This window comes from Scyliorhinus torazame, chromosome 15 (genome assembly GCF_047496885.1).
Source record: "Scyliorhinus torazame isolate Kashiwa2021f chromosome 15, sScyTor2.1, whole genome shotgun sequence".
Classification (NCBI taxonomy): domain Eukaryota; kingdom Metazoa; phylum Chordata; class Chondrichthyes; order Carcharhiniformes; family Scyliorhinidae; genus Scyliorhinus; species Scyliorhinus torazame.
This window is the reverse complement of record NC_092721.1, coordinates 188,866,944-188,881,652: the sequence shown is the minus strand read 5'-3', so window position 1 is coordinate 188,881,652 and position 14,709 is coordinate 188,866,944. Positions and strand designations below refer to the sequence as shown.

The 14,709-nt window shown below is 49.9% G+C and overlaps 1 long non-coding RNA gene across 1 annotated transcript in view; it reads right to left on the bottom strand.

Moving 5' to 3' along the window:
• LOC140392075 (uncharacterized) overlaps positions 1–14,709 on the bottom strand; it is a 48,465-nt gene that overhangs the window by 26,562 nt on the left and 7,194 nt on the right. The gene's annotated exons all lie outside the window — the stretch shown is intronic.

Below are 14,709 nucleotides of genomic sequence, written 5' to 3'. Positions count from 1 at the left end.
AATAGAAGGATACGGACCCAGGAAGTGTAGAAGATTGTAGTTTAGTCGGGCAGCATGGTCGGCACAGGCTTGGAGGGCCGAAGGGCCTGTTCCTGTGCTGTACATTTCTTTGTTCTTTGTTCCTTGTTCTAACTCTGCTGACTGCTCATTGTGTCCTGTAAGTGTTCACAGAGCCTCTGGTCATTTGGGAGCCCACCCAGGCCGCCTCTCTGGCAACCCTCAGACCCCAGCTGACCCATCAACGTGATGGGCGTGGACAAACTCAATTAGTGGCTGATGCTTGATCAATAACTCCAGAAGCGAGATTGGAGACAATTGAAGGCTTTATTACACTAGATGTTTACCCCAGCAGCGCAGGTACAGAAGGCAGCTGCTGGGGCGACACAGTCTCTTATACCCCACTGTGCTGGGCGGAACCAGCAGACAGGCTTAACCAATGAGAACAGAGTACCTTCTATACCAATGGTCTTCCGGCATTACAGAGTAAAACCGAACAGCATAAAGATACTGTGGAGGGCTTTTATGACGGTGGCTGCAGTCATGTCGGGGCAGGGGCTGGTGAATGGGAACCGGGAGTACTCGTCAATCCCGTTCAGGAAGAACGTGTTGCGGTCGGTGGAGGGGAGGGGGCCTTTGAAGTCCATACTTCGTTCAAAGGGACGGGAAGCCTTTATAGGGTGCGCTGTCTCTGACCTGTAGAAGTGTGGCTTGCACTCCGCGCAGATTTGGCAGTTCCTGGTGGCTGTCCTGACCTCCTCGATGGAGTAGGGCAGGTTGCGGGTCTTGATGAAAGGGAAGAATCGCGTGGCCCCCGGGTGGCAGAGGTCCTCGTGGAGGGCTCGGAGGCGGTCCACTTGTGCGTTGGCACATGTGCTGCGGGATAGGGCATCAGGAGGCTCGTTTAGCTTCCCGGGACAATACAAGATCTCGTAGTTGTAGGTGGAGAGTTCGATCCTCTACCGTAAGATCTTATCGTTTTTTAGCTTGCCCCGCTGTGCATTATCGAACATGAAAGCAACTGACCGTTGGTCAGTGAGGAGAGTGAATCTCCTGCCGGCCAGGTAATGCCTCCAATGCTGCACAGCTTCTACTATGGCCTGGGTCTCCTTTTCAACTGAGGAATGGCGGATTTCTGAAGCGTGGAGAGTGCGGGAGAAGAAGGCCACGGGTCTGCCCGCTTGGTTGAGGGTGGCCGCCAGAGCTACGTCGGAGATGTCGCTCTCGACCTGAAAGGGGAGGGACTCATCGATGGCGTGCATCATGGCCTTTGCAATGTCTGCTTTGATGCGGCTGAAGGCCTGGCGGGCCTCTGTCGACAGGGGAAAAACCATGGATTGGATCAGCGGGCGGGCTTTGTCCGCATAGTTGGGGACCCACGGGGCATAAAAAGAGAAAAATCCTATGCAGCATTTCAGGCCCTTGGGGCAGTGAGGGAGGGGGAACTCCATAAGGGGGCGCATGCATTCAGGATCTGGGCATATAACTCCATCATGCACTACATAGCCGAGGATGGCGAGGCGGTCGGTGCTGAACACGCATTTACCCTTGTTATATGTGAGGTTAAGGATTTTTGCGGTATGGAGGAATTTTCGGAGGTTGGTGTCGTGGTCCTGCTGGTCGTGGCCGCAGGTTGTGACATTTTCGAGGTACGGGAATGTGGACCGCAAACCGTACCGGTCAACCATTCGGTCCATCTCTCGTTGGGAGACCGAGACCCCATTAGTGACACCGAAGGGAACCCTTAGGAAGTGGTAGAGCCGCCCAGCTGCTTCGAAAGCAGTGTATTTGCGGTCGCTAGGGCGGATGGGGAGCTGGTGGTAGGGGGAGTTTAGATCCACCGTGGAAAAGACCTTGTATTGCGCGATCCTGTTGACCAGGCCGGATATGCGGGGGGAGAGAGTATGCGTCAAGCTGCGTATGTCTGTTGATGGTCTGACCATAGTCTATGACCATCCTATGCTTCTTCCCGGTCTTTACAACCACGACTTGAGCTCTCCAGGGGCTGTTGCTAGCCTCAACGACACCTTCCTTCAGTAATCGCTGGACCTCTGACCTAAGGGGCTGTTTAGCACAGGGCTAAATCGCTGGCTTTCAAAGCAGACCAAGGCAGGCCAGCAGCACGGTTCGATTCCCGTAACAGCCTCCCTGAACAGGCGCCGGCATGTGGCGACTAGGGGCTTTTCACAGTAACTTCAGTTGAAGCCTACTTGACAATAAGCGATTTTCATTTTATTTTTCATTTCATTTCATAAAGGTCCGGTCCTGGGCACTGTACCGTCTGCTCCTGGTGGCGACGGGTTTGCAATCCGGGGTGAGGTTCGCAAACAGGGAAGGCGGGTCGACCTTAAGACTCGTGAGGCCGCAGACAGTGAGGGTGGGTATAGAGCCGCAGAATTTGAAAGTTAGGCTTTGGAGGTTGCACTGAAAATCTAACCCTAGGAGTGTGGCAGTGCAGAGGTGGGGAAGGACGTAGAGCCGGTAGTTTTCAAACTCCCTTCCCTGGACCGTGGGTCTCGCTACGCCAAACCCCTTGAGTTCTATTGAATGAGACCCGGAGGCCAAGGAGATTTTTTGGTTAACGAGGTGAACGGGGAGAGAACAGCGCCTTACCGTGTCGGGGTGTATGAAGCTCTCCGTGCTCCCAGAGGCGATCAGACAGGACGTTTCATGCCCATTGATGAGCACCGTCGTCGTTGCAGTCGAGAGTGTTTGGGGCCGAGACTGGTCCAGAGTCACCGAGGCTAGTCGTGGCAGCAGTTGGATGTTCTCTTCGGGCGGTCTGTGGTCATCCGAATTGGGGTCCTGAGAGTCAAGTCAAGATGGCGGCGCCCACTGGTTGCACATGGCTGGGGGTGTACAAGATGGTGGCGCCCATCCATCGCACGTGGTGTCCGAGAGACAAGATGGCGGCGCTCGGAAGCCACATGTGGCCCCGGAGGAAGAAGATGGCGGCGCCCACTGGCCGCACGGGGCCCATGGAGAGGGTTGTGATTGCGGTCCGTAATCACCTCCTCAGACCGCAGCGACTGCCCAGGCCTGGCATACCGCCATGAAGTGGCCCTTTTTGCCGCATCCTTTGCAGAAGGATGAGCGGGCCGGACAGCGCTGTCAGGGGTGCTTGGCTTGCCCGCAAAAATAGCAGCGGGGCCCCCCGGGGTTGCCAGGCCGTCTCGCAGCACAAGCTTGTGGGGGGATGGGAGATGCATCGGGGTCGGCCGCGGGGGGGGGGGGGGTCCACGCTGCCCAGGGGGCTGCCGCGCGGTCAGGGACGTAAGCACGGGCATTTCGGGAGGCCACATCCAGGGAGCTGGCAAGGGCCCATGCCTCCTTGAGGCCTAGTGTCTGTTTCTCCAGCAATCGCTGGCGGATTTGGGAGGACAGCATACCTGCAACGAATGCGTCCCCGGATCAAAAGTTCTGTGTGGTCGCTCGCCGAAACTTGTGGGAAGCTGCAGTTTCTCCCCAACACCAGAAGCGCACGGTAGAACTCCTCCAGCGATTCCCCAGGGATTTGTCGCCTCATCGCTAGTAGATGTTGGGTGTAGACTTGATTTACAGGGCAAATATAATGTCTTTTCAGCAGATCCATTGCGGCCTCGAAGTCGCCTGCATCCTCCATGAGGGTGTAGATCTCTGGCGTCACCCTCGAGTGCAGAATTTGTAGTTTCTGGTCTTCCGTGGGTGTGTTTTCGGCCGTCCCGAGATATCCATTCAAGCACGCCAGCCAGTGCTTGAAGATTGCTGCTGAGTTTGCCGCATGGGGGCTGAGTTGCAGACACTCCGGCTTGATTCGGAGCTCCATTCTTTAAAATCTAGTGTAATAAATTGATGCTTGATCAATAACTCCAGAAGCGAGATTGGAGACAATTGAAGGCTTTATGACACTCATTGTTTCCCCCAGCAGCGCAGGTACAGAAGGCAGCTGATGGGGCGACACGGGCTCTTATACCCCGCCTTGCTGGGCGGAGCCAGCAGACAGGCTTAACCAATGAGAACAGAGCACCTTCTACACCAATGGTCTTCCGGCATTACAGAGTACTGTAATACCTCTAATACTGACGACCACGTACAGCCACTCCTCAGTGCTCTCATCAGAAGCACAGCCCCGCTGCAGGGGAAGGAGAGGAATAGCAGAGCCTCTTGAGACAATAAGCGATATACATTTCATTTTCATTTCATCCCAAACAAAGGGCGCATGCACCGTGGCCTTTGGCAACTGCCCTGGCACACTGCCCTAATCAGGGAAGAGGCCTTACCAGTGACACTATCAGCTAGCCCATTCCGCGGGACCACCAACTATCTTCAAGCCCTGTCTGCCCACTGAGCCTCTGCTCCCATCCATTATGCCCCCCGACAGGTTGTCACAACCTGTGTGTCACACACAGGACCCACCTCACATTACAGCTATGCTCCTGCCTGGTTGAGGGTAGCGGCCAGGGCAAAGTCAGACGCATCGCTCTCCACCTGGAATGGAAGGGATTCATCCACAGCGTGCATCGTGGCCTTGGCAATGTCGGCTCCAATTCGGTTGAAAGCCAAGCGGGCCTCAGCCGTCAGGGGAAAAATGGTGGACTTAATGAATGGGCGAGCCTTGTCCGCGTAGTTGGGGACCCACTGGACATAATATGAGAAAAACCTCAGGCATCGTTTCAGGGCCTTGGGGCAGTGGGGAAAGGGGAGCTGGAGAAGGGGGCGCATGAGTTCGGGGTCGGGTCCTAGGACACCGTTTTCCATGACATAGCCGAGGATGGCTAGCCGCATTGTGCGAAAAACGCATTTCTCCTTATTGTAGGTTAAATTAAGGAGGCAGGCGGTGCGGAGGAATTTGTCAAGGTTCATGTCATGGTCTTGCAGGCCATGGCCGCAGATGGTGACATTATCCAAGTACGGGAACGTGGCCCGCAGCCCGTACTGGTCCAATATTCGGTCCATTGTTCGTTGGAAGACTGAAACCCCTTTGGTGACGCCGAAGGGGACCCTGAGGAAATGGAAGAGGCGGCCATCTGCCTCGAAGTCAGTGTACTGGCGGTCTTCCGGCCGGATAGGGAGCTGGTGGTACGCGGACTTCAAGTCTACCGTAGAGAATACTCGATACTGTGCAATCTGATAGACCATATCAGATATGCGTGGGAGGGGTGCATGCGGGAGGGGTGGGAGAGGCACCGGAATGTGGCGACTCGGGGATTTTCACAGCAACGTCAATGCAGTGTTAATGTAAGCCTACTTGTGACAATGATAAAGATTGTTATTATTACAGTGGTTAGCACTGATGTTTCACAGCTCCAGGGACCCAGGTTCAATTCTGGCCTTGGGTGACTGTCTGTGTGGAGTTTGCACGTTCTCCCTGTGTCTGCGTGGGTTTCCTCCGGTTTCCTCCCATAATTCAAAGATGTGTAGTTTAGGTGGATTGGCCACGCTAAATTATCCCTCAGTGTCCAAAAGGTTAGGTGGGGTTACTGGGTTACGGGGAGAGGGTGGAGGTGTGGACTTAAGTAGGATGCTCTTTCTAAGTGCCGGTGCAGATTCGTTGGGCCGAATGGCTTTCTTCTGCACAGTAAATTCTATGATTCTCTGATTTCATTGTGACCAACCAAAGAGGTTGAAGAAAGGGGAGTCAGTTCACCCCTTCTTACCTAACAGTAACACCTTTAATTAATTTTCTTTTAACCATGATCTAATCTATTCTTAAACGATGATGTGGTCTCTCCCCACAACAATCCTATGTTAATCGCTTGCAACTGCTGCCTATCTTCTGTCTTGAACATTTTGTCTTGTATCTGAATCTCTTCAATTCTGGATCTCACAATCATTTTCAAAAAAGTTCACTCTGGCCCATCCCGACCTAATTTTAAACACCTTTATCAAATTAGCCTTGTCTCGGCAAATTAACCTTGTCTTGTCCCTGTTTCAGCAAAATAATAATAATTTGTTCTTGGGATGCGAGCAAAGCTGGAAAAAAATTATTTTAGCGGCCATTCCTAGTTGCTGTGAGAAACTCTGGGCTGTTGTGCTGATGGCGCTCCCACGTAGGGGTCCAGGATTTGAGCCCAGTGACAATATATTCAAGACAGGATGTTGTGTGGCCTAGTGGGGAACATGCTGGTGATGGTGGTCTGCACACGCTGCTGCTCTTATCTTCAGCAGTGGAGGTCCTGCGGCTCGGAGGCCCTGTCAAAATAAACTTGATGAATTGCTGCAGTGCATCCTGTCGATAGGGCATATCTGCAGTCACAGCAACTCGGTTAATTAATCGTTAGTCATGGAAATATGTAAAAACTGGAAAAATCAGGCTTGGAATGTTCATTTCTGTTAGATCAGGGGGTTGAGCGAGCCATTTGTGAATTTTAAATTAATCATCGACCAACCAGAGTGAGGATGTGTAGCGTAAGGATTGCAGAGTTACTACCAGACCTGCTGGCAAGGGCCTTCTTCTAAATCATCTCATTCAAATATCAGAAACTATTGACTAAGGATATGGTGGTGGAAGGCGGGATTAGGCTATTGATTTGGATGATCAGCCATGATCACAATGGATGGCGGAGCAGGCTCGAAGGGCCGAATGGCCTCCTGCTGCTCCTATTTTCTATGTATTTATTTGTGTTGGCTGTTTCTCTTGCCCTTGTTGCCCCCAACCCTTGAAGGGACGGGTACCATATTTGAAGTCAGCTCTATAAACAATTGTCACAACCATCTTGTATATTTCCCCAAGTGGCCATCTTACATGAGGATAAACGTCAATGGGGAAAAGAAAATTCAGAGCGACTGTAAAACTTTGTTTCTGACGCGCTGTTGCTTGTTCGGTGTTGTTGTCCATTGGAAACATTGGATATCGGGGATTCTGAGTATAATATAAGGCACACAAGATATGGCCTTAAGCTGTTCAAAACATTATTGTTCTGTTCCGTGGCTCTAAAGATTATATAAATTTCACTGTGGGAAAATTACTCCTTCTTCACGCTTAAGGAAAAGCAGGTTCTCTAGGGAAGGACACTTGACTAAATATATTCTTTCATTTTATAAGGGACAAAGGTGGAATCAGAATCTAGCAGACTTTGATAGCATGTTTATTTTTTGTAGAAATGGAACAGCAGTTTGCAATAAACATGACTGCCCTTAACTTGTTGTTTTCCCCTTTGCTGCTCTCTGTGATAATGTTCTTATTCAGAATTGATATGTAAATGATTAAAATATCTTCCGTGACATGTTGTTTTTACATTTATTTAACTCACAAATCCAGATATTAGGATTTTCAGAAAGTCCCACACATGATGTTAGCAAACAACCCATATCAGTACAGCTTATCAGCTTATCTACTAGTCCGCCTTATCTATTCTGCTAGCAACAGCCTCAAAACACCCCTGCAGGTTTGTCAAACATGATTTTCCTTTCATAGATCCTGTTTGACTCTGTCCAATCTGACCATGATTATCAAAGTCCAGTTATCACGTTTTTGTATCATAGATTAGTGGCTTGATGGTCCAGAACTTAAGTATTGCCAACAAAAAAAGACATGCTGTCAAAGTTCTTCACCTTGCACTCATCAGGACAGATTTACAAGAAAACCAAATCTCAAAGGGAACAGCAATTTATAGCACATGTAAAGAGGGCACTAATAGGTCGGAAAGTAGAGTCTGATTTGCAGGGGTGCTACCGCACAGAGAGCACGAGGGAACTGCTCGGCTTTTGGTTAAATTCACCTCCGGCAGGTCGACTGATTGGCCAAGGTATTGCCATGAAGAATGAACAAGGGAATGGCTGTCCCCCAAGCTTTCATTACATTGGAAAAGGCGCAGTACGTGGATACGTTCTTTCTGTTTTCAAAGGACAAGGTTCTCTATTTGAATATATATAACTTCTAGCACAGCTACGTGAGCCACATTGCAAGCCTGTCAGATGGTCTCAGATTGGTTCTTCGTGCAATTCTTAGCACAATCAGGATTATTTAGCAAAATTCTGGTAAATCTCTTCTGCACCCTCTCTAAAGCCTCCACATCCTTCTGGTAGTGTGGCGACCAGAATTGAACACTATACTCCAAGTGTGGCCTAACTAAGGTTCTATACAGCTGCAACATGACTTGCCAATTCTTATACTCAATGCCCCGGCCAATGAAGGCAAGCTTGCCGGATGCCTTCTTGACTACCTTCTCCACCTGTGTTGCCCCTTTCAGTGACCTGTGGACCTGTACACCTAGATCTCTCTGACCTTCAATACTCTTGAGGGTTCTACCATTCACTGTATATTCCCGACCTGCATTAGACCTTCCAAAATGCATTACCTCACATTTGTCCGGATTAAACTCCATCTGCCATCTCTCCGCCCAAGTCTCCAAACAATCTAAATCCTGCTGTATCCTCTGACAGTCCTCATCGCTATCCGCAATTCCACCAACCTTTATGTCGTCTGCAAACTTACTAATCAGAGCAGTTATATTTTCCTCCAAGTCATTTATATATACTACAAACAGCAAAAGTCCCAGCACTGATCCCTGCGGAACACCACTAGTCACAGCCCTCCAATTAGAAAAGCATCCTTCCATTGCTACTCTCTGCCTTCTATGACCTCGCCAGTTCTGTATTCACCTTGCCAGCTCACCCCTTATCCCGTGTGACTTCACCTTTTGTACTAGTCTACCATGAGGGACCTTGTCAAAGGCCTTACTGAAGTCCATATGGACAACATCCACTGCCCTACCTGCATCAATCATCTTTGTGACCTCTTCGAAAAACTCTGTCAAGTTAGTGAGACACGACCTCCCCTTCACAAAACCATGCTGCCTCTCACTAATACGTCCATTTGCTTCCAAATGGGAGTAGATCCTGTCTCGAAGAATTCTCTCCAGTAATTTCCCTACCACTGACGTAAGGCTCACTGGCCTGTAGTTCCCTGGATTATCCTTGCTACCCTTCTTAAACAGAGGAACAACATTGGCTATTCTCCAGTCCTCCGGGACATCACCTGAAGACAGTGAGGATCCAAAGATTTCTGTCAAGGCCTCAGCAATTTCCTCTCTAGCCTCCTTCAGTATCCTGGTGTAGATCCAATCAGGCCCTGGGGACTTATCTACCTTAATATTTTTCAAGACGCCCAACACCTCGTCTTTTTGGATCTCAATGTGACCCAGGCTATCTACACGCCCTTCTCCAGACTCAACATCTACCAATTTCTTCTCTTTGGTGAATACTGATGCAAAGTATTCATTTCGTACCTCGCCCATTTCCTCTGGCTCCACACATAGATTGGGAGGAGGTTGAGGGTGGAGGGGGATTGGGAGTAGGTTGGGGGAGTTGGGAGGAGGTTGAGGGTGGAGGGCTGTTCCATGAATCTCGACCCAGAGGCGGGTTTACGATAAAACACCGCCTCCGACCGACAGGGGGCGCAAAATGAGGAATGATTGGCAGAGCCAGTCAGGGATGGGACTACATTGATACCCTTCCGAAATCTCCATGTCAATCACTGCACTGAGCCAATCGCAGAGGAGAGGGCGGGTCCCGCAGTGGGATCAGGCAGAGAGCCAGCTCCCGATGCCTGATGGGATTGCAGTTCTGCCTCGTGCAGCGGCTGTTGGCACCAGAATTTGAGAAAACGCGCGTGGCCAAGCAGCTGTCACGTGGTGCGCACCTGTAACTACCCCCCACCCGCACACACAACCCCGGGGGCCGATTAACCACCACTGCCCCACTCTCATCACCCCCACACAGCCCCTCACCATCACCCCCACAGCCCCTCATCACCCCCACACAGCCCCTCCATCACCCCCACACAGCCCCTCCATCACCCCCACACAGCCCCTCCATCACCCCATCTTCATCACCCCCACACAGCCCCGCCATTACCCCCACACAGCCCCTCCATCACCTCCACACAGCCCCTCACCCCCCTCCATCACACTCTCCCGCCATCACCCCACACAGCCCCTCACCCCCACACAGCCCCTCCATCACCCCCATCTTCATCACCCCCACACAGCCCCTCCATCACCCCACACTGCCCCTCACCCCCACACAGCCCCTCCATCACCCCCATCTTCATCACCCCCACACAGCCCCTCCATCACCCCACACTGCCCCTCACCCCCACACAGCCCCTCCATCACCCCCATCTTCATCACCCCCACACAGCCCCTCCATCACCCCCACACACCCCTCCATCACCCCCACATTCTTCAGAGAGTCGTGAACACCGCCCAGTCCATCACACGAACCTGCCTCCCATCCATTGACTCCATCTACACCTCCCGCTGCCTGGGGAAAGCGAGCAGCATAATCAAAGATCCCTCCCACCCGGCTTACTCACTCTTCCAACTTCTTCCATCGGGCAGGAGATACAGAAGTCTGAGAACACGCACGAACAGACTCAAACACAGCTTCTTCCCCACTGTCACCAGACTCCTAAATGACCCTCTTATGGACTGACCTCATTAACACTACACCCTGTATGCTTCATCCGGTGCCAGTGCTTATGTAGTTACCTTGTATATGTTGTGTTGCCCTATTATGTATTTTCTTTTATTCCCTTTTCTTCTCATGTACTTAATGATCTGTTGAACTGCTCGCAGAAAAATACTTTTCACTGTACCTCGGTACACGTGACAATAAACAAGGCAATGCAATCCACCCCCTCCATCACCCCCTCACACTCCCCTCCATCACCCCCTCCAACACCAGGTACTGGACTATCTGGTGAGAAAAGCCAATTGTGCAGCCTGCGAGCTGCCTGCCGGTTGTCTCACCCCAGCTAGCACTTGTTGCAAAAATGGGAACATTTGTGGTTCTCTCTGCACAGGGGCTCCTGCTGAGTATTTGCAGTAATTTCTGTTTTCTAAAAGTATTCAGAATTGCAGCATCTATTTTCCTCTTGTGGGTGAGTCCAGAACTAGGGTGCACTGTTTTAAAATTAGGAGTTGCCCTTTTAGGACAGAGATGGATAGAATTAGCTGCATTCTCCGTTTCAGCGGCTGAAGTGGAGAATTCCCGGGCGTTCTATGACGCCAAAATTGGCGCCGAGCCCACACACCAATTCTGGGACCAGTGAGGGGCTAGCAGTGGCGGCAGGTAAAACTCACGGCACCACAACAAAATCGGCTGGAGAATGGCCGGGTCCGTGGGTGTGCATTCGCACGGCGACAACCTGCAGCGGTCGCGCCGTGCAACATGGCGCCAGCCGTGCGAGGACCCAACCTGCCAAATACAGCCCCAGAGGCCAGCCGCAGGCCACCCCCACCAGTCCCCCCAGCCCTCGAGGAAACCCCCTCAATCAGTGGCACAGCTCCCGGCCGACTGTGGCGGCACTGGACACAATCCGTGGCCGCCACACCGGGTTCCCGACCTCTCAGAAAACACGTCAACCACGCGGTCAGAACCCCGGGCCATCGGGAGCGGAGCATTAGGAGAGGGCCTTCCGATGACTTGCCAACGCCGTTCCAATGGTGTGCGGCGCACGACAACACCATTTCAGTGGGGGCGGACTCTTGAAAACCGGTGTCAAACTGGCGCCGCCCCCAATTTGGGTGTCGGAAGGGAGTCTCTGCCCGATCGCCGATTACGATATCGGCATCAGGCAACGGCGTATCCCACCCAATGTTTTTTCTTTCAGAGGATTGTGCAACTTTGGAACTCTCTGCCTCAGAAGGCAGTTGAAGTGAAGTCACTGAATATTTCTGAAGCAGAAGTAGGTAGATTCTTTTGGACAAGAGAATCAAAGGTTATTGGGGTTCGATGGGAATATGGAATTCGAAATGCAAACACATCTGCCATGATATTGAATTGCGGCTCTTGCTTGGCTACAGTTCCTCAGCACTAGCTTGTGACTGCAGGATTCATGCATTGTACTTAAATGAACCCTGCCAGAGGCTGCTCCACACTCCCCAACTTAGGAAGCTGGGAAAGCGGATCAGAATCCGCCTCAACTTTCTGTTGTGTCTGCCTCTGGGGGCAGACATCAACAGATCAATTCAATAAAAACCTCTCACAAAGGCACACTAAAGAAGACTGTTGTCCTTGTACTTGCTTCCATCCGGTATCTCTGAAATCATCCACCACTTCGCAGAATCCAGATGATAGTTTTGCTTCCCATTCCGTTTGCTCCATCACCTGTAGCTTCCCCGCTCTATGGAATTCCCTCCCCAAATCACTTCCTCTTGCTATCTCCTGGCTTGCCTTCAGAGATCACTTGTCAAACCAACCTTGAGATATCCTTTTGGCAACCTACCTTCCCTCCCTTTTTCCAGTTCTGCAATTTTTGGTTGCTGGCTAAATGATCTGGAGGAGGTTCCTTAACTTCATGAGCATGTGGCGAAGGAAACTATCATCCATCTTTGAGACGTTTGGAAGTCATGTGCAACGCTGTGGATTTATTCCAACCTCTTAACATGCAGGTTAACAGCCAAGGAGGCTAATTGGCCAAATGTGGGCATGCTGGCTCTTTGACAGAGTAATTCAAAACTAATTCCACTGGAAAATCGTTTTCCTTTGCCCAGTGTTTTGTTCTGCTTCAAATATTCATCCAAACAGCTGATGGTCTCTGCGCAAACCAGTCCCTATGCCAAAATGTTCCTGTGTCAATAGTTGGTTCACCATTTCCTGGCAATGGTCAATACCTTGCCAATGATACCCCGTATTCTGAAAATGAATTAAAAAAGAACATGAACTTGGTGACTTTGATATTGACATTCACTTCTCTTGCCCCACATCAAACAAACGCAATCAATATTTGGATTTCCAAACTCCGACGTTGTTGAAACAAGATGATACATTTGCTGCATTCCTTTACAGAGTGATAGCTAAGATAGTCCGTTATTTGCAGATTCTGTTTGTCCCATGTCAATATAAGATACTGCAAAGGACAAGATAGCACAAGCAGCTTTAAATGATAATGTTGGACTGATCCCGAGTGCACTTACCCTTACCACAGATCACAGGCCTGCTGAAACGTCCATCCACATATCTCTCCTGATTCTTCCCAACCACACCAACAACTTACGTTTACATAGCACTTTATAGGGAGTGAAATTTCTCAGGCGTTTTCCAGAAGCATTGTCAAACAGGATCTGACACCAAGCTACATTAGACACATTTGGGCAGATGACCAAAAGCTTGGTCAAAGAGGTAGGTTTTAAGAAGTGTCGTAAAAGAAGAGAAAGAGGGAGAGAAGTTTCCCCTTTTCTCTGATTTCCTCATTGTCCTACAATTCCACAGAGAAAAGGATTCTTCAGATACATCACTCCAGTGGTCATTATTGCGCAAGCCTTGATAGCGAGTGCCAACAGGCTATTTCTAATCATCTTTATCATTGTCACAAGTAGGCTTACATTAACACTGCAATTAAGTTACTGTGATAAATCACCTAGTCACCAAACTCCAGCACCTGTTCGGGTACACAGAGGGAGAATTCAGAATGTCCCACTCACCTAACCTGCATGTCTTTCCGAACTTGTGGGAGGAAACTGGAGCACCTGGAGGAAACCCACGCAGACACGGGGAGAACTTGCAGACTCCACACAGACAGTGACCCAAGCCGGGAATCGAACCAGGGACCCTGGTGCTGCAAAGCAACAGTGTTAACCACTGTGCTACCGTGCCATCCGACTGCAGAACATCCCAATCAAATCTGAGCCAATCCCCGCCTGCCATAATATCAAATACATTTTCAGTAGTAACCAATGTGGAGTAATTAAAGATGGAAATCTTAGGTGATTATGTACATCCAACTTATTTAATGGACTATTTCTATTTATCTTCTGTTATAAAGAGTTCATTCAGGCATAATGTGTGTTGACAGGTCCCAACTATTTGATCACCATTAGATAGGAACAAAGGACAGGAGTAGGCCAGTCAGCCCCTCGAGCCTGTCCTGCCATTCAATTAGATCATGGCTGATTTGTGACCTAAATCCATATACCTCCCTTTGGCCCATATCCCTTAATAGTTTTGCTCAACAAAAATCTATCTATCTCAGATTTAAAATTAACAACTGATCTAGCTTCACCTGTTTGTGGTCGAGAGTTCCAAACCTCTACCACCCTTTGAGTGAAGACGTTCTTCCCAACATCTCTCCTGACCGGTCCAGCCCTAATTTTAAGACTATGCCCCCTAGTGTTACCATTATGGAATCTACTGCCTCCAAGTCAAATTAACTCCAAAAGCCCAGCATCAAACAAACTACCTCAATCGCAAACCTGGCAATACCGACCTCCCAAAGGCAGGGAGAAGTCAGAATCGTGCAGAATAATTTCATAGACTTTGTATAGAATTATAGCCTCATGGGAATAAAAGGAACATGTGTAAGTCATTTAGCCCCCCGAGCCTGTTCTACCATTCAATGAGATCATGACTTTTTCCCAAACCATCTCCCTATCCCTCCATGTCATTATCTTAAAAAAATCTATTGGTCTCTGTGTTGAACAAGTTCAATGACTGAGCCTCCAACAACTATCTGGGTTGGAAAATTCCAAAGATTCACCCCCCTCTGAGTGAAGAAATGCCACCTTATCTCAGTCCTAAATGGCTTAGGAATGTAGGAACAGGGATAGGCCATTCAGCCCGCCAAGCCTGTTCTGCCATTCAATTAGATCACTGCTGACCATCTACCTCGACACCACTTCCTCACACTATCTCCGTATCCTCGATTTTATTAGTCTCCAAAAATCTGTCGATTCCTGTCTTGATGATGCTCAGTGACTGAGCTTCCATAGCCCTCTGGGATAAAGAATT